Source organism: Mus musculus, chromosome 1, assembly GCF_000001635.26.
Source record: "Mus musculus strain C57BL/6J chromosome 1, GRCm38.p6 C57BL/6J".
Classification (NCBI taxonomy): domain Eukaryota; kingdom Metazoa; phylum Chordata; class Mammalia; order Rodentia; family Muridae; genus Mus; species Mus musculus.
The window spans coordinates 124,377,813-124,401,954 of record NC_000067.6 but is presented as its reverse complement, the minus strand read 5'-3'; the positions used below and the strand labels follow the sequence as shown (position 1 = coordinate 124,401,954).

The following is a 24,142-nucleotide window of genomic DNA, read 5'->3' as shown; positions in this document are numbered from 1 at the left end:
ATAACTCCTTGTGTGTGTGTGTGTGTGTGAGAGAGAGAGAGAGAGAGAGAGAGAGAGAGAGAGAGAGAGAGAAGACAGAGAGACAGAGAGACAGAGAGAGAGACAGAGACAGAGAGAGAGAAAAAAAGAGAGAGAATGTGTGTTTGTATGTGAAACACACATGCACATGTGCACATAAAGGTACAAGAAGTGAATTGGGAGATATTCCTTAAGAAAACAAATTCGAATGTTTCTATGAATTCCTTTTTACCACTTTGAATGCTCTCAGTGTCTGTTTTTCTGATAAGGGGGATATAGACCTTGAAAATTAAGTGGAGAAATTTGAAGCATTTAAATAGCTATGTGTCCCTCAGTTTAAATTTGTCTGTGATGTGGGAACAAATATGCTGTTTAATCTCAATGGCAATTAATATGTCTCCTGTGATGTATTGCGTAAGTTGCAACTGGCACCAATTCACCAGTGTTTCTCCTCTGTGAAAACTACTAATTGTTCTCAATCCCTGATATCAGCTCCCTTTTTACCAACTGCACAGCACTGAGGTCACTCAAGCTATTGCTGGGTTATGATGAATCAGAATCCTTTATGCTACGAATTTATGAGTTTTTAAATTAATTCGTGTGTTTGGATGTTATGATCACATGCATCTCTAAGTACCACTTTCGTAGATGGTGCTCTCAGAGGCAATAAGACGGCACTGAATTTCCTAAAACTGGAGTTACTGCTAGGTTTTAGCTGTCACTTGGGTGCATGGGAGCAAACTTGGGTCCTCTACCAAAGTAGCCAGTGCTTTTAACCACTGAATCATCTTTCTTCCACACAAGTCATGTTTTGGTCAGAATAGGAAAAGCACTGATGTAGTGACAAAAACATGCTAAAATCCCAGGGTAATCAAATCAGAAATTGACAATTCCCTAATTGATCAAAATTCAGCGTGTGTGTGTGTGTGTGTGTGTGTGTGTGTGTGTGTGTGTGTGTGTGTGTGTGTGTTGTGTGTAAGGGGTGTTGATTCTTGTCAATCTTGGAGCTGTTGCATGTTAAAAAGTGACTTTATGATGACTATAGGTGAAAAAAGAGAATTAAAAGGCTACTACAAGCGCTTCTAAGCACTTCTAAGGAATAGCCCAATAGGTGGCTATTGCATGTATTCTAACCTCAAAGAAAATTGGAGACACATGTGGATTCTATTTTTAAAATATGCCTGTGTGTGCATAATTTTGCATATATATGCATATATACATACATGTGTGTGTGTATATATATGTATATATTTATATATATGATAAGTGAATGTAGTGTATATGATAGGTATCTGAGTGTGTGGTGTGTTTGGTGTGTGTGTGTGTGTGTGTGTGTGTTCATGTGTGTATGTATGTGATTGTAGGTGCATGTGTGCCATACCATATACATGGAGATCAGAGAACAAACAACCTCAGGGATACATATTTACCTGCCACCTTAGTTTGAGACAGGTCCCTTATTCACTGATGCTTCCTCCAGCATATCAGGCCCCTGAGTGTCTGGGGAGCCTCCTGTCTCCATCTCACTCTCAGAAAGCTAGGATAACAGGTGCATGCTATATCTGTCCAGTTTTGGGTGTGATTTAAGGTTCAGGTTCAGGTCTCCTTGCCAACACGGTGAGAAGTTTATGTGCTTAGTGTCTACCCAGATCCACATGTGAGTCTTGAGAACAAGGGACAGGATCTTTTGATGATACATGAACTGCAGAAACTTACCTAATGAAGTCTGATTCTGAAAATAACTGGAGGTATTTTTTCTAGTTTCTCTACATGATGGTAAAATTGCCTGTCAACTTCCTGGGTTGAGCAATGCCTAAGAAATGATGAAAATATAACAACATTTATTCATGAGGGTATTTCCAGAGACAGATGAGGAGAGCTCTTACCACATAAATGATTTAACTTCTAGATGGACTGAAAGGTTGAATACATTATTTGTGGTGACAGATTTGTGGAAGGAAGGTGGAGACTAATTAGATGAAGTAGGTCAGTAAAGTTGGGTTCCCTGAACACTGGAACTTGCACCGTCACTTCCTAAGATACTCATTTTTGTCTTCTGTCCACCATGCAAAGAGCTGCTCCACCATGCTTCCACACCATAAGTGACTGAAATCTTTGAAATGATGAGCTAATATGTTTTAAATATGGTCAAAACAATTATAAAATTAGAATAGAAACTCTACAGGATTCTGCCCTATATTCATCTCATATAGATAAAGCCTGTGGTTTAACATCTTGAGAAGTATTATTTGTTACTGTCAATAATATTTTGTATCTTACCTCTGTCTCTTACTATGATGGTAGATATTGCAATGCCTCTCATATAACCACTATTCTAAAAATGAGATTTTGAAATCTATACTATTGAAAACACAGCTACATAATTAGCAGAGATAGTGCTTTATTTCAGTGCAATTTAATCATTGCTTGCTTTATTTTAGCAATTATTTCTGGGATGACTGAATTGGATAATCTGTATTAGCACATGGGAATATCTAAATAAGTAGCAATTAAATGCATCCTATGAAAAGATAACATGGGGAATATAGGAAGGCAGCTTTCTTGTCAACTCATGAAGCTTCTGGAGGAATAACAAGTCTACAAAGGTGTCATAGCACATGGAATTAATTTAAGATGCTTCATTCTGAACAGATGTATTTTTTTCCAAGAGTTTCTCTACACTGAACTCTATTAGTGTTCATTAGCAAAATTCATTAAGGTAAAGGTAATAAGACCATTTGAAGAATAAGTATTGCCCATTGGAGAGAAAATAGATCCATAAAATCTTGAACTCTTAACTAATAAGAGATTTTTGTTAATTAACTAGAAGTTGTTTTTCTTCCATGTCTTCTAAGGAAATGCTAAGATTCATCAAATCTTACACATTTGCTTTGTTCTTATACTACCTTACTCAGTTCTCCACAGTTTCCCCTTCTTTTGTTATTTATAGTTATTTTCTTCTCTTTATATTCAGACTGACAGAAAGTCAATTTTAGGACTGCCAAACAAGTAGGCTGTGATTTGAAAGTTGCAAAGCCTTTGTTTTACAGCATATTTCAGAAGAAAGGCTTAAAATTCTAGTAAATAAAAGGGCCCAGTAGGATATGAGAATTTAAGAATCACTTTTAATAAACAATTTATGATCTTTTCATACTTAAGTTCAGTGATCAAAAAAATTTCTGTACAATTTTATGCATGAGAAAGACAGAGTAGAGCTGGGCACATGCCTTTAATCCCAGCACATGGGAGGCAGAGGCAGGCAGATTTCTGAGTTCAAGGTCAGCCTGGTCTACAGAGTGAGTTCCAGGAGAGCCGGGGCTACACAGAGAAACCCTGTCTTGCAAAACCAAAAACCAACCAACCAAACAAACAAACAAACAAAACAAACAAACAAACAACAACAACAACAAAACCAACCAAACCAACCAACCAAACAAACAAACAAAAACAAAAAAAGACAGAGTAGGTTAGGGGAAACAGGTCAGTTAGTAAAATGATTGTTTACAATCATGGAGATCTGAGTTTAAGACCTAGAAACCACACAAAAATTATGGGTATCATGGCTTATGTTTGGAATTCCAGTTATGGGAAGCCAGAAACAAGTAGATACCTGGGGCTCATGGACTCTTCAGTGTACTTGGTGACTTCCAGGCTAGTGTGGAACCCTTGTGGAAGTGCTTAACGAATAACTTTTGTTTTAGCTTGCAAATGCATATGTGGAAGTGTAAGTACATAATACACATACATATGTACCTGGAATTAAATATGCATACTCATGCACAGAAACACATATACACGCTTACACATGCTTACACACACACACACATTCACTAACACGTGAAAATGTGCATATACACTAATGCACACATGTATACACACATGTACAATCACATGCACATAGGCATGCACACAAACACATACTTATATGCATGCACACACATGCTGATGTGGGTACACACATGCTCACACACAGTCATATGCTACTGCACACACATACATACACATGTACATTCACACATATGTGGATATGTATACATGCTCACCACACACATATGCACAAAGACATGCACATTTGCATATATACATACATAACAATACATACACTAACACATAAACATACACACATATGCAATTATGCATACATAAATACACTCAGATGCACATGTGATTACATATATATGATCACAAAACCTGCACATACTCACACACACACAGACACACACATGCTCACACACAGGCACATAGAGATGCACACAAATGCACATGTAGATATACACACTCAAATACACATGTGCATACACACTAATATGGACACACACATGCACATGCATGCACATGTGCACAAATACGTATGCTGGCAAGCATGCACCCACACATGCACATGTGCATACACAAAAACACAGACAGGCACACGTACAAACATGTGCACTCATACACATGCATACACATTCACATGTCGATATATACATGTTCACACACTTTCATATACATCTGCTCACACACATGCGCACATACTTGCAGACATGCACACACACACATGTATATGTTCTTACACACATGCACTCACAAACTTGCACACATACTCATGCACACACATGTTGGGAGAGAGGGAGGAACAGAGAATTGTCTTTCCAGTTGCTTTGATAAAATCCCAGAGAAAACCAACCTAATGTAGAAAGTTTATTTTGGCTTACTATTCCAGGGAGATGGTCCACCATTGTGAAGATGACACTGTAGAAGGCAAGAAGTGTACAAGACATTGGACAAGAGCAAGAGGATGACTGGTGCATATTGAATCTATACTTTAGAAGTAGAGTGAGAAAGAATGTGTGTGTGTGTGTGTGTGTGTGTGTGCATGTACTTTTTATGTGTGGCCATGAATGAATATGTGTATGTGTTGGCCACAGGTAAACAATAGGTATCTTCCCCAATTAATCTCCACTCTATATTTTGAGACATGTCTCTTACTGAACATGGAGCTTGGCTAAGGTGGCTGGCTAATATGCATTAGGAATCCTTATGTCTCTACTTCCCCAACTTTAAGATGCCTGACCTTTTCCACGGATGTGGGATTGAACTCTGGTTGTGCTATGGTTGTGCTGCAAGTGTTTCACCAACCAAAACATCTCTCACCATTTAAAGTAGGAAACCTATTACAGCCAAGATTCCAACAAATTAAATATGAACATGGGAAGATTTTGAGTTAAGAAATGCCTTAATTCGAGAATTTTCATCATGTTTAGTTAAGAATTGACGGTTGCTTTTTATCTGTCAATGATATGTGATGCTATTATCCAGAGTACCGCCAGTTTGTGGTTCTTTTCTGTCCTGATAAACTAAAGTTAGGGAGAAGATTGATGCTATAAGTCTCTTAAGCATTTTTTTCACAGGTTTCTGATATTACTTTATTTTTCTTAATCTTTCTAAATGGCTCATTTCATTAAAAATAATACTAGAATGATGTATCTTTTTTTCTCATCCATTTCCGTCTTTGTTCCATGGCGCAACAGAACACCCACATATATTTAAAATACCGTGGCCCAAGCAGCTTTTAGTAGCATGCTGCATGCTCTGAGGGTAAATGTACATACCTTATCTCCTTCTATAGCCTTCTCTAAACCTCACATAGAAAAACTGGGGGACTTCACAACAAATTTGAGTATGTATTGCTTTAAACCCATGATATGAATTAAATGTTTCCTTGAAAGAGAAGTCCTGGCTGGAGTTCAAAATCGAGTTGCAGGTATGAAGGATAATTTGAGAATTATGCATGTGAATAAATCTATTAAAAACTACATGTCAGACAAAACACCTGATATTGTGGATTCAACCACCCAAAGATATAGATAATTAAAACTATCGGTCTAGGCTGCACAGACATCTAAAATTACAGAGGTCTCTCTGTTCAGGATTCTGTTCAGCAGAAAGGAAGTTTGAGAGAACTAAAGGGCATGCTGAGCCAGCACTAAGTTGAAGAGATGGTGGCCTTGGTGTAGGGATGATTCAGTGGTAATGTATGTAGTGATCATTTGTGTGTGTGTGTGTGTGTGTGTGTGTGTGTGTGTGTGGTTAGGTTTCAGAGATAAAAGTAGAGATTAACAAGATACTGGGAGAGCATCCAAAGGCAAGGTAAGGGAAGCCCTCCAGGACTCCTCTCCCAAGTCACTGAGGATCTGTGTACCCCAGGATGCTTGATGCTCACACCTGAAAAAGTGCATAGGGCATGACCTAACTTTGGCACACGGTAGAACCTGAGGTTTACTGAGAATGTGAACGAGGAATGATACTTGCATGTGTGTCCTAGAGTGAAAAGAAGGCTTGAGCATGTCCAGAAACTTCCATTTGTATATCAACTGTGGGAGGGAAGCCCTTCATTCAAATAGAATAATAGTTAGCCTGTGGTGAAACCCCTTTAGGGACACAACCTTCAGAAGAAGCCTAGATAAGCACAGCTGACAACTTGTGCCTGAAACACAGAGGCAAGTCACCTCGTCTTATAAAGAGGTGGATTTAATTCCTTGTGTCTAGGTCACTGAGACCATTGACTATGAACACTACATTGTGGCAGGTCAGTCCATTGGAATGTGTGGACTGATGTTGGTAAGATCTTAGATCAGTCCAGTTCCCATTAACATAAGCTGCCAGCATCAGAGGGAGAGTATGCAAACCATGTTGGTACTATTCCCAGGCCACAGGAGTGCCATCTCTTTCTTCTGAGCAGCACCGATCTTCATACTGTGGAGGTGATTCTCCAGGATTACAAACAGGGCCATCTGCCCTAAATCATTATGAAAAGGACTTCATATGAGCATAAAGGGGTGGGGTGGAGGAGATACAGGCTGGTGGTAAACCTATTTATTCACTTTTTACTTCAGTTGATTGGGGTCAAGTCTGGAGTGAATTTGCTTGATTGATGGTTCGTCAATTGATAGGGGAAAGTACAGATCACTGTGGATGGTATCATAGCTGGGTTGATGAGTATGGATGTGAGGATGAGCAAGCTAATAAGAAAAGCCAGTAAGCAGCATCCTTCCTTAGACTTTGGATCAGTGACTTCTTCTACATTCCTGCATTGGCTTCCCTCTGTGACCAACCATTGCCTGGAAGTGTAAGATGAAATAAACCCTTCCATAGCCAAGCAGTTTATGGTCATGATGTTTTTATCACAATGATAGTGTCTCTAAGACAATGGGAGAGAATGAAAGGGGAATGAGATTTGAAAAGTTGTGACATACAGTTCTGACATAATAGCTACCTGGCAATCCCAAAGATATATTTAGCAGTCCATTTCCACACACAAGCCCAAAATATATTTGTCTTTCAATATGTTTTTGTCCCCAGATCAGGATCCAGTATAACCAGTCATTTCAGCAGATTTGTGTTGGCAGTACTGCAAAGTGAACCATGGTCAAAGTTATGGATTATGGGTGACACCTTGCTTGAGAATCCTCAGCTAGAAATCCTAACAGCACACGCTGGTTGCTGTCCATGCACAAGATGACCAAAGACCTAGGCAGCACTAGTCTATTTCCTTACAAATCTGGGCTTTGGTTTGAGAAATTTTTCAAAAACTGATGATGGAGGGCTAAGCTCCTTGTGAGTGGTGTTAGCCATTATCAAGTGATCCTGAATGACTGATTCTTTATATATATATATATGATCAGGTTGAAAAAAAACAGTGTGGGGAATGCTACTAACTGGCAATCTTTCATATTTGATTCTTTCTGATTCTCTTCCTGGCTTCCCTCAGTAATAGATTCTGACCGGAGAATTGTAAAATGAACTAAAACCTTTCTTTGGGTTGTGGTATTTTATCCAGCAGTAGAAACACTTCCTAAAACACCTTTGTCCATCCCAGAACTAGACTATGCCAGGTTTGAAACTATTTTGTGGACTACAATGAAGCTAATGTGCCTTCTTGGAGGTTGTAGTAGGTGGCCCAGCAGCAAAATTGGCATGTCCAGGGAAATCCTCAGTGTCCTTACACTGGATCCAGATCCACTGAAGCAGCAGAAGGTTCCCAGTTGAGAACAGATCATAGGTTGTTCTATGAACACATGGATGCATCGGAATGCAACTTTGCACATTCTCATCTTTGTGATTGAGGTGCTGGTCTAGGGACAGGGGTTCATTCTTGTGCCTTATGCTTCATACCCATTGGACTTCAGAAATGGCTAAGGCAGTATGACCTATGCAAATATCAAGTCTCATAATGTTGATGCTAGTTACCTGGGAAGTGGGATGAGCCTGGGAAGGAAACCAAGGCAGTCATGGACCAGCAATTCTTTATCTACTGAGGCTTCTCTGAAGTTTACTTCTGTAATATCTACATCCCCACACCTGTCATTACCTTTTAACTGCTATTCCTAAAAATGTGCCCAATAATTCAAACAGCTCTTGTTTGTGGTGGTGACATCATTAGTGTGATGCTTGTCAGGACACACCCATGTCCATCCACTGTAAATGTATCTCACCTGCCCAAAGACTGTTTACTCTTCTTTTATGAAAACCGTCTCACAGAACTTTCTTTAAAATTAAAAGATACATCAGGAAGATCAGTTATAAGGAAAGGGTAAAGAGGTCATGGGTGGTAATCATGGGGTAGAGTTACCTACATGTTTAGAGTGTCATTCAAGAATTGCTTCTTTAACCCTGTCCTGCACCTGATAGGCTAGGTCTCTCTCCTGAGCCATATGCAGAGAGTTTTCAACTAGAAAGAGTGATGGATGGGAAAATACCCACAGGATCCAGAAAAAGGTTCCTTTCTCCTCCATTATGCCATAAATACTATTAAATGCCAATTAATGCTTCAGTTTATATGAAGTGTTCAATAGAATGTTAATTGCATTAAAATGAATGCTTGAGATTTAAAAAAAATGAATGTAACTTAAGATGGCCATTTTAATTATTGCCCATTCCAACTCACTTTAATATGAATTTATTTACTTTTCTGTTATGGCATCAATATTGGCCATCCATAAACTTGTGTATTTGAACACTTGGTCCCCAGCTGGTGGCACCTCTTAGAAAGGTTATGGGACCTTTAAGGGGTGGTCCCTTGCTGGGAAGTGTGGTCCTTGAGGTTTGATAGACATGTTTCATTTTTTATTCATCCTCTCCTTCTTAAATATGGATGTAATGGGACCGGCAGCCTCCTAAACCTACCAAGGTGTACTTCCCATTATGATGGGCTGTGCCCCCTGAAACTGTGAACCTCTCTTCCTTTGCCCTTTAAGTTGCTTCTTAACAAGCATTCAGTCACAACAATAAGAAAAACGAATGACACATTGTCCTATCACAAAACCCAAATAATTTGAACAACTGACAGATACCTATAAATCTTTAATTTATCTATGGGATGAAAGTTGGAAGACAATTCTTTGTGATGATATACCTTAAGTTCATATATGATAAGATGATCATGATGATAAACCTTAAGTGATCAACCTTACAGGGCAAGAACAAAGAAGCCAGTGAAGATGTAGAATTATTTCTCATGCTGAGACACATATATAAAATGGATAAAGATTAGGAAGATGACAAATTTCCACTAAATTCTCTGCAGTGGACCTGCAAGAATGTATATTTTTTAATCATAAGGACTCATATTCAAACCCAAGTCATTAAATCCATCTATCTGGATGAATTCATCTATTTTATATTGTAATTTTCTTTATTCATTCAAGGAGTCACAGAAACCCAAAAGCTAGTATTCACTGGGAATATGAAAGACTTCTAAGTGAAATCAAGAAAGGATGAATAAAACACCACAAACATCATATTGAGAAGATTCGAATCTATTAACAGTAAATAATAAAACTCCCAGAGGTTTTATTAAAGAGAACAGTACAATCTAGGAGATACAGAGATAGCTGTTATGTATGTATAACTTCCTTCCATATGAAACCACCACTCCTGGATGGAAGCTCCTCAAGATAAAAAGATTAGAGGGGTCCACTGGCAGGTGGGAAGTGAGGAATTCTGGGAAGACCTGAAATGGGAGAAGTGATTCTGTTTCCCACTGAGCTCCTTGGAAATCATGTAGAGCCCCTGGTTTAAATTGTCATGGCCTTGTCACTTATGCTGCTGTATCCCTTAGCGATGCAGCTGTGATTAATAAGTCAGGTATGCTCCTGTGAGCAACCCCTCAGCCATACTTCAATAAGTAACCACAGGAAACTCATTGGCCAACTGATTTGGACTTTGGTAGTATCTTTACACTGATCTGTTGTCAGTTTCATACCTGGGCTGAGTAGATGCTTTTTCCATCTCCCCTGCCCCAAATTACTGTCTAAGAGCAGCAATTGTGGCCTTTAACAAAAGAAAGGACAGTTGGTGAAAACAATGTTCTGCTAGGAAAGGCAATCCTATAAAGTGACATGCTCAAAGGACAGGCTTGAACAAATATGTCCACTGCAAGGGGATCATTAAGGTGTCTAGACAGCTTAGAGAGCAAATAAATAAGCAATGTAAAACTTGTTTGTGGTTCTTTCCATAAATATGTTGTCAGAGCATTGATACACACACACACACACACACACACACACACACACACACACACACACACACACATCAATCTTTTACATACGGCTAAAAAAAGATGAGAAATAAACATAAAAGGCTCAAGATGAATCTATCTTTTGGCAAAGTACTTAGCACATAAGCATAAGCACCTGAGTTCGGTTCCAGAGCACCTGCATAAAAAGCCAGGTTTGGAGGCAGGTGCTTGAAAGGTCTGGGTTAGGAAGCACATGCTTAGTAGTTCGTTAGTCAGTATAGGGAAACTGGTAAGTTCTGGGTTCAATGAACGATCCATTCTCAAAAAAAAAAAAAAAAAAAAAAGAGGTTGAGAACGATTAAGGAAATGTCCATTATTAATTAATCTCCTCTCTCTGTTCTCTCTCTCTCTCTCTCTCTCTCTCTCTCTCTCTCTCTCTCACACACACACACAAACACACACACACACACACACAAACACACACACACACACTCACTCACACAAGAAGTAGACAAAAAAAAAATAATAGACAAAACCAACAGTTTCTCCTCAGAGGACCAAAGTCCATAGAACTTCTCAACAAATTCAGTTATTCATATTTCCACCATTACTTTCCAGAAGTAAGAAATACACAGCCTGAGGAGTGTTATAATAAATTGCTATTTTAATTCTGGTTTGAATTCCATCTTGGTTGTAATGACACACAACTTTTCTTTGGCTACATGCCTCCCTGTGATAAGATTGCTGAACAAAACATAGATAATTTAGAAGTGTTCAAATTTTGCAGAGGTTTACAGAACAACAGAAAAAAAGCAATCTTCTCCCCACTGATTATTTTTAGAATGTGTCCTTAAATTTCAGAGTTTGTCATTATCTTTCCAAGAGCTTATCTGTATTGACCTTTCCTATCCCTTTTTTAACATCTTAAAAGCTTCAATCATATCTCAACTCTTCAATGTCTTCTCTCCAACTATTGTAATTTCAGTTTTTCTGGCTTTCAGAAGTAATATAACCTCCTTTCACATTTATCATTCTGGTCCCGTCAATCCCTTCTGCCTCCTCAATGTCTTTTCAGCAACATTATTCCTTTCCCTACTGAGGGAGATTGTCTCAAATGGCAAGTCACCGAGTGTACTTAATCAGCTACCATTACAGTGCCTGGCTTCCCACGACATGTTTGTAGCCCATTTCATAAATTTATTGTTCTTAAAAGCAAACCTAATTTTGCAATGAAACTATCCAATCCCCTTTTCATCAAAAACCAAGGTAAAATATGTCTTTGGTGTAAACAGTCCTATTGAGCTGCTGAGATCTAATTGGAGTCAGTTCACACTGTCTTCTCTGAAACCATTCCTCTTAGACTTCTCATTACAGCGGGTATAGCTTTGATCCAATCCCAGTTTTCTTTTGTCTCTCATTTCTTCCCTATGTTGTTTCTCCTTAACTCACAGAGTGATCAGAGCAGTATATGACCCACTGCCCATGTTGTACTGTGCACACAGTAATCTAGGTATAGCAGGAGTCTTTTATACATTAGATCCTTAAAATGCCCAAAGGATGAGACTTCCACCAAGGCTGTCAGCCTTGTTCAAGATCATGTGCTATGTTTTTTCTGACCTTCATTTTTCACTATGCCAAGAATCTGAAACTAGAACTTTCAACAGCGAGTCTAACACTGTACTATTACCAGGTTCGTGCTAAGATCGAGAGATTCTCATTTTGTGACTATCAGAATGCTTGTGTGCTATTTGCATTTATTTGCATGATTATTTCAAGGGGTCAGTACTGAAGTACGCAAGTTGAAATGTGTTAAAGTTACTAAGATTTACATGATATTTATGATCTTTTTTTTTGGAATGGCTCAGAGCATTTATTATCATCTGAATCCGAGTGCTGAATGTCAACACTCTGTTTTCTATTTCCATCATCTCTATGACCTCTCTGAACCAATTTTTCCCCTTAGCTTCATTTGTATATGAATACTAGCAATTCATATTTGCATATTTAAATTGAATACTTAAACAGGATATAAATACCATAGTGTTCAATTAACTCTGGTTTCATTTTTTAAATACTTTCAGTGTCCCTTGGTCAACCACAATCCGAAAATATTAAATGTGAAAACTTTAGACAAACTATTTCTAAGGGATAAATCTCATGCTATATTGAATATTATGGTGGAATCTCAGTCTATTCTTTCTACTCAAGACATGCATCATCCTATTATCTAGCTATTGTCTAGCTTACTCATACCCACACTCTACTTGCCCATTTACTTAATGGCCATCTTACTTATCATATGGACTATCAATTGGTTTAGATAGCTTGTCATCACTGGTTGGTCACTATGCAGTAGAACATCATGATTTCATGTGGCATACATCTTTCACCTCTTTATGTAGGTATTGTCTCATCTCACAATATCAACTAGAGGAAAGTTAATAATAGTTTGGGAAAGACCACGTTCCCATAATTTTTAATATGATATACTGTTATAATTATATCTACTCTCGTCATTAATCTGTCACTGTGCATAATTTCTTGTATTCCTAGCACTGAGGACAAGGTGGCAAGGTATCCATTTGACTTGTTGTCCAAACAAGCAGTTTTCAGGCTCAGAGAGGGACCTTGTCCCAAAAACCAATGTAGAGGGCAATTGAGGATTACATGTGACTTTGATTATGGCTCCACATGTGTCACACATGCACAGATCTAAGGGAATAAATTAACAAATAATGGCACATGAATATTTTAATCACTTATTTGGAAAGAGAGAATAGAAGACAGGGCAAAATGAGAGCCCAACATATAAAAACCTGTCTGTGGGAGAAGAGAAAGCAAATAGAAGCTCTTTAGACTATTCACCCAAGTTCACTGTGCACCTGAATCTTCTCTACAAAGTTTAAAAGAAAATTAGACTGGTCTGAAAATCTTGGAATAAGGACCTTGACTCCTAGCCATAATTCTTCCCAATGCAGATCAAACTGTGCTGTAATAATAGTAAGTGGGAGTTTCTACCCCACCTTAGATCATGTAGTTCCCAAATAAAAGATACCAAATCTCCATTTTATAATAAGCCCTAAAAGTGCTAGAGCTGGGCAGCTATCAAATCTCTACGCTATTTTGTTTACTTCCCAGTCAATAACCCCAAGATATAACTGGACATGTTCCACCTAGGCTGTTCCTACTGCAACTGAGTGGCCCACGTGACCATACACTCATAATCAACCTACTCCATGGCATCTTCTTATCTCTTCCTCTCTCCTCACCTCCTTGTGGTCTCTGACTCAGACCCCAAGTCCAGCAACTTAAGCCCTGCCTGCCTACAACTCTTCTGCCCAATTACAGGCTGTGAACTTCTTTATTCAATCAATAGTTTTAAATGAAGGAACAAGGTTGCATAGCATTGTTTGGTATGTGTGAGGATCTGGTATATGTCGGGGGTGGGGGTGGGACACAACACATCTTGGGAAGCCAGTGTTTAGCATTAGGGTACAAGCAGCATCAGACCAATCCACTACAACGCTGTTCTGCAGGGCCAACTGGACCACCTAGAATAGGCCTGGGATCACACCATTTTAAGCAATTTATTTATTTCTTTGCAACTTCTCTGCTGCATGTTCCTCTGAGTGTTACTTCACTTGGCCAGATAGTGTGTTAACCATAAAATGAAGTGCCAGGGTTTGACAAGTTGAGTTTTCCAGAAGGTGTGAAGAAATACCTGTGGATTGATGAGATGTGTGAAGAATGTAGCAATCGAAATATTGGCTATCACTTGTAAATGGACACTCTTCCAGGGATTGTGTTTCCTTTCTGGGTTCTCACCCTCTCCTGTGACAGACAGGGATAATATATAATACTTTAAGGTGTTAGAACAGAAAATGATCCGAACCTGTTTACTTCTGCTAGCTGAGACCTTGCGAAAAGACCATGAAGAGCCTGACTAGGAAAGTAGTTGTCTGCATGGATTAGTGTGTGTGTGTGTGTGTGTGTGTGTGTGTGTATGTACATGTGTGTATATGTGTATTAGTGTATACATGTGTGTATGCATGTTTGTATATATATGTGTGCCCATGGTCTGTATGTGTATATTAGTGTATGTGTGTGTGTGTATATTTGTGTGTCTGCCTGTGTGTATATATATGTGTGTCCAAGTGTGTGTATGTATGTGTTAGTGTATGCATGCATATGTGTATCTATAATGTGTGCATGTGTCTGTGTGTGTATGCTAGTGTCTGTGTGTATGTGTGCATGTGTATACATTTGTGTATAAGTGTGTACATTTGTGTGTGTGTGTGTGTGTTTGGACACACATGAGCCATGGTGTAGTATATGAGTGGATATTGGAGTACAACCTCCCCTTTTATGTCTTGTTTGAGGCAGGGTTTGCTGTTTATTGCCACTGAATAATCAGACTAGCAGACCTGTGAGTTTCCTGGCCATTTTCATCTCCTTCTCCCACTTCTGCATAAGAGCGCTAGGATTCTAGATTTTTCACTACAGCTTCCAGTTTCTATGTAGGTTCTTAGAATCCAAACTTAAGTCTCCACACTTGACAGCAAAGACTTAATCCACTCAAATGATTCCAAAGCCCAAGTCCTTTGTTTATAATCATGTGTTTTTCCTTGAAAATGAATATTTTTTCCTGAAAATGTATTTTTGTATGTTGTGCCTCACAAATGACAAACCTAAAGAAATGCTCACACTGACATGACTTACCCAGGCTCTACTACAGCTTAGTGACCTACTAGTAATTTCAGCACAACTTATCCTACTTGTAATATACTTTAATAATGTCTATATAACCATTTGTTACTGTAAAAATCCATCTTGTATTATGTGTGTATCTTAAATTGAAGTTAAGAACATAGAGTCACTAATCATTTTGCATTCCATAGGCATATTGTATGAAAAAAATTAAAAAGTACTAAGCTATAGCATTTAAGTTGTTTTCTTTCATTTAAATATGCTGATCAGTTATTTTTAAAAAGAAAATCAGAGGAAGGTTATAGGAGCATGATCAGAGATAAAGTGAATGAAATGAGTGTTTATATAAGAGTAATAATATATCAATTGCAAAAGATAATCTGAAAGTCTACAATAGAACAATCAGCAGCATACTTTATTATGCCTCAAATATTTCCTCTTCTGTGCTTGGAGAGTTGAGTAGTTAAGGCATTGCTTTGCTGTTCCCCAAATGTGAGCTCTATATTCATATCCTGTCTTTATCTGAATATAAGGCTCAAAGTTGGCCCAAGACACTGATTTAAATAATGAAAATATATAAAGTTAAATGGAAAACCAATGTTGGGAATAATGAAGACTATTGAACAATGGTTCAGGCAACAAGAGAAAAGACCTTATATATACACACTGTCCTGGTTTCATTTCTGTAGCTATGATAAAACTCCCTGACAAAAGAAATTCTAAGGGAGAAAGGGTTCATTTGGATTACAACCCCAATTTAAAGTCCAACATTACATTACATACAAGGCAGAAACTTAAAGCACTTAGTCACATTCATAGCCAAGGACAGAGAATGAATGCATCTATTGTCATTAGCAGACACTTTACTCTCTTCATATATAGTCCAGGATCCACTGCCTAGGGAATGTGCTGCCCACTGGTGTTGGGGTTTCTTGTATCATTTAACACAATGAGAACATCCCCTCAAAAAATGCCTGCAGGGCAACCTGGTATAAACATCTCCTCAATGAGTCTCTCTTCTGATATAATTCTATAGTATGTCAACTTAAAATTCAAAGGAACCGTCATGCCACTCAAAATGAAGCAAAAGTATAGAACACTGATCATTGTTGTAGATAGCCCTGGGGCTAATTATATTTGATGTTCATTCAATTCTCCTATGAGGGACTGAGAACAAGGAATGAGTCAACACTCAGGTGATTTTCTGTAAACCTGCTTCCCACCTTAATTTATAAAATAAAGGAGAGCTGATGATTGGGCAGATAAAGGGAAGGTGGAGCAGAAGGTGGTGAGGGAGAAGAAGGAGAAAATGGAAGAGGGAGAGGACGCAGAGGAGGAGGAAGTAGAAGAAAAGTGGAGCTGAAGCACTTGGCATGGAGAAACCTCAAGTTCTAAGGGGTCTCATAAATGTGGAAGACTGTAGTGTAGTGGGAGATCTGCCCAATCTAGGTGCACAGCATGTAATCATATTAACTGTGCCGTGTTTTCATTGCCTGGGCATATTTGGGTTGGAGATTTACTGCAACAAATCATGACAACAATAACTATAACATCTAAAATAACTGAAAGCCAGAGTGGGAAATGAGCTTCATTCCATAAAGTCAGCATCAAAGTAGTTGCCTTGACTATCATTGTTAGAGGTGCCAGAGCTACGGAGTGCTATTATATTTCTGTAATACTGCAATGTAGAGGAATCAAAATGTATTGCACTGTTTCCAGGGAAGATTAGAAGTTAGAATTGATTCAGAATATTCAAAGATTACTAATTTTGAATGATATATTAATTTATTTTATTTTGTGGGTATGAGTGTTTTGCCTGCTTGTATGTATGTGTGTGTGCCTGGGGCCCACAAATGTCAGAAAAGCATTGGATCTCAGGAACTCGAATTAGAATGTTTGTTAGCCACTGTGGGTACTGGGAACTGAACCCTGGTCCTCTGTTCCAGCAAAAATGGGTGCTTTTCATCTATGAGCCATGTTTCTGACCCCAAAAGCCCATGTCTATAAACAAAATTTGATGAACCTTGCCAACAAGCAAAGACAGTGTTACTGTTTAGTTACTGTCTACCTCTAAATTTGTAAAGAAAACATTTTCTCATGAGAGATTCTTAAGTTCTTGTTTGCTGCTGTGCTTGAAATGGGATCTGGCTTCATCCAACCCTAGCAAACATTCAGAATATATTATAGCTGTGGGTCTGAGATTCAGGATACCCCCGGGGCCTTGGTGGAGGAAGTATAAAGAAACGTCCTGTGGAGAGGTTCACAGTCCAGGGTGTGTTGAGTTTAAAGTCTCATCCAGTGCAGGCAAGGGTGAGCGCTAATGAAAACTATAGGCCCCCTAGGAAAGAAAGGGAGCCATGAGGGAGAGCCAGCTAGTGGACAGCACGGGGGAAAAAGAAACCTCAGGGGCTTGAGATAATGGAACGTGATTTGATATTACAACTTTTATATTAAAATGTACAGGGTCTCCTAGGTACCACCATGATATCTGTGGAAGAAATCTGCTGTGGAGTTGAAGAAAAAGTTACTGTGATAGATACTGAGCCATAGCAAGTTCACGCGGCATGGCTCAGCAGTGGTCTCTTCGAATGATGAGCCCTGGGCTGGGTTCTGTTTGAAAGAACCAACTTTAATGCTCAAGAAGTCTACAGCCAAAGGTCTGCTCACGAAGGTCATCTGCTGTAGTTCATGGATGGTGCCATAACAAACTATCTGAGAAGAGTTGTGCTGAAACAATACATTTTTAGAAAAGGAATTTAGTTCTACGGTTTTCAGGGCTGGAAGTCCCGAGACTAAGGCATATACACACTCAGTGTCTTGTGAGAAGAGGCTATGTATTCACATGATAGAAGGAACAAACCTACTGCCTCAAGTCCCATTCGTGAAGGGCCTACAATCCCCTCCAGATGGTTAGACTTTAGTGGTCCTCTGCAAGAGCAACAAGTGTTCCTAACCACGGAAGCATCTCTCTAGCTTAGAATTTCTTTCCTCTCTAAGTTTCCTTTCGTCGGGTTGATTTATTACAGCAATAGGAATGAAATTAATACACTGCAAAAGTTTATTTGATTTTAATTTTCGAAATGTACTTTATCTTATTGTATGTGTGTGTTCATGTATACACATGGGTGCACATGTATACATGGAGACTAGAGGACAATGTAACAGTCATTCCTCTGGCAGACTGCTGACCAAGCTATTTGTTGAGACACACTGTTTTTCCTGAAAGTCTCTGTGAGTTTCTTTGCTAACTGTGGGTCCTGCCCATCTCTCCCTCCCAGCACTGGGAGTAGCTGAGTGCTATTTTTTTTAAATATTTTTTTACATATTTTCCTCAATTACATTTCCAATGCTATCCCAAAAGTCCCCCATACCCCCCCCCCCCACTTCTCTACCCAGCCATTCCCATTTTTTTTTTTTTGGCCCTGGCATTCCCCTGTACTGGGGCATATACAGTTTGCAAGTCCAATGGGCCTCTCTTTCCAGTGATGGCCGACTAGGCCAACTTTTGATACTTATGCAGCTAGAGTCAAGAGCTCCGGGGCACTGGTTAGTTCATAATGTTGTTCCACCTATAGGGTTGCAGATCCCTTTAGCTTTTTGGCTACTTTTTCTAGCTCCTCCATTGGGAGCCCTGTGATCCATCCAATAGCTGACTGTGAGCATCCACTTCTGTGTTTGCTAGGCCCCGGCATAGTCTCACAAGAGACAGCTACATCTAGGTCCTTTCGATAAAATCTTGCTAGTGTATGCAATGGTGTCAGCGTTTGGATGCTGATTATGGGGTGGATCCCTGGATATAGCAGTCTCTAGATGGTCCATCCTTTCGTCTCAGCTCCAAACTTTGTCTCTGTAACTCCTTCCATGGGTGTTTTGTTCCCAATTCTAAGGGGGGGCATAGTGTCCACACTTCAGTCTTCATTCTTCTTGAGTTTCATGTGTTTAGCAAATTGTATCTTATATCTTGGGTATCCTAGGTTTGGGGCTAATATCCACTTATCAGTGAGTACATATTGTGTGAGTTCCTTTGTGAATGTGTTACCTCACTCAGGATGATGCCCTCCAGGTCCATCCATTTGGCTAGGAATTTCATAAATTCATTCTTTTTAATAGCTGAGTAGTACTCCATTGTGTAAATGAACCACATTTTCTGTATCCATTCCTCTGTTGAGGGGCATCTGGGTTCTTTCCAGCTTCTGGCTATTATAAATAAGGCTGCTATGAACATAGTGGAGCATGTGTCCTTCTTACCGGTTGGGACATCTTCTGGATATATGCCCAGGAGAGGTATTGCTGGATCCTCAAGTAGTACTATGTCCAATATTCTGAGGAACCGCCAGACTGATTTCCAGAGTGGTTGTACAAGCCTGCAATCCCACCAACAATGGAGGAGTGTTCCTCTTTCTCCACATCCTCGCCAGCATCTGCTGTCACCTGAATTTTTCATCTTAGCCATTCTGACTGGTGTGAGGTGGAATCTCAGGGTTGTTTTGATTTGCATTTCCCTGATGATTAAGGATGTTGAACATTTTTTCAGGTGTTTCTCTGCCATTCGGTATTCCTCAGGTGAGAATTCTCTGTTCAGTTCTGAGCCCCATTTTTTAATGGGGTTATTTGATTTTCTAAAGTCCACCTTCTTTAGTTCTTTATATATGGTGGATATTAGTCCCCTATCTGATTTAGGATAGGTAAAGATCGTTTCCCAATCTGTTGGTGGTCTTTTTGTCTTATTGACGGTATCTTTTGCCTTGCAGAAGCTTTGGAGTTTCATGAGGTCCCATTTGTCAATTCTCAAACTTACAGCACAAGCCATTGCTGTTCTATTCAGGAATTTTTCCTCTGTGCCCATATCTTCAAGGCTTTTCCCCACTTTCTCCTCTATAAGTTTCAGCGTCTCTGGTTTTATGTGAAGTTCCTTGATCCACTTAGATTTGACCTTAGTACATGGAGATAGGTATGGATCGATTCACATTCTTCTACATGATAAAAACCAGTTGTGCCAGCACCATTTGTTGAAAATGCTGTCTTTCTTCCACTGGATGGTTTTAGCTCCCTTGTCGAAGATCAAGTGACCATAGGTGTGTGGGTTCATCTCTGGGTCTTCAATTCTATTCCATTGGTCTACTTGTCTGTCACTATACCAGTACCATGCAGTTTTTATCACAATTGCTCTGTAGTAAAACTTTAGGTCAGGCATGATGATTCCACCAGAGATTCTTTTATCCTTGGGAAGAGTTTTTGCTATCCTAGGTTTTTTGTTATTCCAGATGAATTTGCAGATTGCTCTTTCTAATTCGTTGAAGAATTGAGTTGGAATTTTGATGGGGATTGCATTGAATCTGTAGATTGCTTTTGGCATGATAGCCATTTTTACAATGTTGATCCTGCCAATCCATGAGCATGGGAGATCTTTCCATCTTCTGAGATCTTCTTTAATTTCTTTCTTTAGAGACTTGAAGTTTTTATCATACAGATCTTTCACTTCCTTAGTTTGAGTCATGCCAAGATATTTTATATTATTTGTGACTATTGAGAAGGGTGTTGTTTCCCTAATTTCTTTCTCAGCCTGTTTATTCTTTGTGTAGAGAAAGGCCATTGACTTGTTTGAGTTAATTTTATATACAGCTACTTCACCGAAGCTGTTTATCAGGTTTAGGAGTTCTATGGTGGAATTTTAGGGTCACTTATATATACTATCATATCATCTGCAAAAAGTGATATTTTGACTTCCTCTTTTCCAATTTGTATCCCCTTGATCTCCTTTTGTTGTCGAATTGCTCCGGCTAATACTTCAAGTACTATGTTGAAGAGGTAGGGAGAAAGTGGGCAGCCTTGTCTAGTCCCTGATTTTAGTGGGATTGCTTCCATCTTCTCTCCATTTATTTTGATGTTGGCTACTGGTTTGCTGTAGATTGCTTTTATCATGTTTAGGTATGGGCCTTGAATTCCTGATCTTTCCAAGACTTATTATGAATGGGTGTTGGATCTTGTCAAATGCTTTTTCTGCATCTAAGGAGATGATCATGTGGTTTTTGTCTTTGAGTTTGTTTATATAATGGATTACATTGATGGATTTTCGTATATTAAACCATACCTGCATCTCTGGAATAAAACCTACCTGGTCAGGATGGATGATTGCTTTAATGTGTTCTTGGATTCGGTTAGTGAGAATTTAATTGAGTATTTTTGCATCGATATTCATAAGAGAAATTGGTCTGAAGTTCTCTATCTTTGTTGGATCTTTCTGTGGTTTAGGTATCAGAGTAATTGTGGCTTCATAAAATGTTTTGGGTAGAGTACCTTCTACTTCTATTTTGTGAAATAGTTTGTGCAGAACTGGAATTAGATCTTCTTTGAAGGTCTGACAGAACTCTGCACTAAACCCTTCTGGTCCTGGGCTTTTTTTGGCTGGGAGACTATTAATGACTGCTTCTATTTCTTTAGGGGACATGGGACTGTTTCCCCAATAGTTTTTCTTTTTCCTGCTCTATAACTGTGATGTTGTGTTAATGTATTTCCCCATATGTTTTAGTCTGGGAAAGCTAGACATTGTTTTGTTTAGAATATTTTGTAGGAAAGAGGCTGCCACCTTTGGAAACTGTAAGAACCCGAAGCATTCTTGGGAAGTGTACAAACTCACCAAACAGTATCTTTGTAACTGTTGCATTTTGATTTAGTACCTGGGCTCAGATTCCCCTCATTATTTTTTTATTACAGAGAGGATAAAAGGTAAGGGAAGGAAGATCAAAAGCTAATTAAAAGGAATCAAATATTTTTTTTCTAACTTTTATACCTGACAGCAATTTTGACTCACACCACTTGTAACATTTTGAGATCAATGTTTGGTAAATGATTGCTCTGATCCTTATTTATGTTTTAATGATTTTTCTTATAGATAATGTGAGAGGGGAGTTTATGTGTGCTCTTGACAGCAGGCCTAATACAACTAACAATTAACATGCACAGAGTATTTTGTATCGTGAAATATCAAGTGCATTAAAACTATAATGTAAATGAATGTTTAGCATATTGCAATGGAATAATAATTTATATTGAATTCTATAGGAGATGTTGGTGTTTTACAAGTTACTGAATTTATTCACTCAATAAGACATAGACCACACTATATTCACTGTGCAAAGTGCTGGACTTTATGAATGTAAATAATGTGGCTATGCCACTCTCTGGTAAATACAGAAGTAGATGCTCACAGTCATCTATTGGATGGAATACAGGGCCCCCAATGGAGGAGCTAGAGAAAGTACCCAAGGAGCTGAAGGGGTCTGCAACCCTATAGGACGAACAACAATATGAACTAATTAGTACCCCCAAAGCTTGTGTCTCTAGCTGCATATGTAGCAGGAGATGACCAAGTTGGCCATCATTGGGAGGAGAAGCCCTTGGTCTTGCAAAGATTATATGCCCTAGTATAGGGGAATGCCACAGCCAGTAAGCAGGTATAGGTGGATTGGGGAGTAGGGTGGGGGGGAGGGTATAGGGGACTTTTGGGATAGCATTTGAAATGTAAATGAAGAAAATATCTAATAATTTTTTAAAAATGTAAATAATGATGAAATAAGGTACCTATCCTTAAGGACCCAGAAATATCATATGATTTAACCATTATAAAATACTAAACTACTTTCCATAGTGTTGGGCCTTGTAACATAATAAATTTGGTATATACATGTGTTTAAATGTGCTGTGTGTGCACATATGTATGTTGTTTGTGCATGCACATGAGTATATTGTTTTTGTGTGTATGTGTGCACACGTGCATGTATTTGTGGAGATAAGAGTAGGTTAACTGGCCTCCTGCTCATACTGTCTAGCTATTCTTTTGAGACAGAGTATTTAACTGAACCTTTAGCTTGGTTAGCAACCAGCCTTTGCAATCCTTCTGTCACTGCTCTTATAGGTACATATGGGTACATCCAGCTCTGAAGGTTTGTTTAGAGTATTCAACTCTTAAGCAGTTCATCATCTCCTCTGTCCTATTACATAGTATTTTTATACTTATATGCTCCACTGAATATGCATTTAGTGATCTTTTAAGTCTCCCCTCACATTGGTGAGGACTCATTGTAGGTAACCCTGGCTTTTATAAGTGTGTGTTTGGACAAGTATTTCATGTACTTTGAGTGTGTTCCTGCTCACACTCAGTACTCAACACTTCCTAACCCTTCCTTCTCATCAGGCCCCTCTGTTCCCCAGACTGGTTTGCTTCTACTTTCATATTACATGTACCTACATGATTTTACATGTCTATATAAAATCCAGAACATCTGAATGAAAGAAAAATATATTTGTTTTCCTCAGATGAACTAAATATGGTCATCTCCACTTGTATCTGTTATCCTGTAGACAGTGTTCTTTATTGTACTTTATAGCTAAAAAAATAAAAATCAATTGTGCACATCTAGCACTCCTTTTCTATCCTTTGCTGGTGGGCAACCATTTGGTTCTATAACTTAGCTATTTTGAATGGCACTAATATACATACTCATGTGTGGGTATCTCTGTAACATGTTTTGAGTCCTGTGGCCTGTGGATCTAAAGCAGGAACCCATGATGATCCCTCCAGGACACATGCCTGTGTGCCAGAAACACATGAAAAACCCAGGAGATTTGGAGATGTCTAGATGACCACCTACACTCCCTTGCTTCACATTTCCAGCCTGTCTGATTCAGTTTTTATCTTTTACTTCCATGCAAATCTAACCATGTCAAGATTGGAATGTGTGCAGGGACTCGTAACCTGGACATAATCTTCCCTTCACATACTCATCTTTCTTCCACGTATGCATCTTTCTAGTATGCTAAAGTCTTTGTTCCTTTATTAATCATTCTGCACATAGTTGCATCATCATCTCCTTAACAATTCTAAAGAGCTAGGATTTGCATGCTCTTGTTCAGCTTGAT

At 38.8% G+C, this 24,142-nt stretch overlaps 1 protein-coding gene across 1 annotated transcript in view; it reads left to right on the top strand.

Annotated features, from left to right (window-relative positions):
* The window catches only part of Dpp10 (dipeptidylpeptidase 10), a 1,513,678-nt gene that overhangs the window by 443,861 nt on the left and 1,045,675 nt on the right, over positions 1 to 24,142 (top strand). The window lies entirely within an intron of this gene.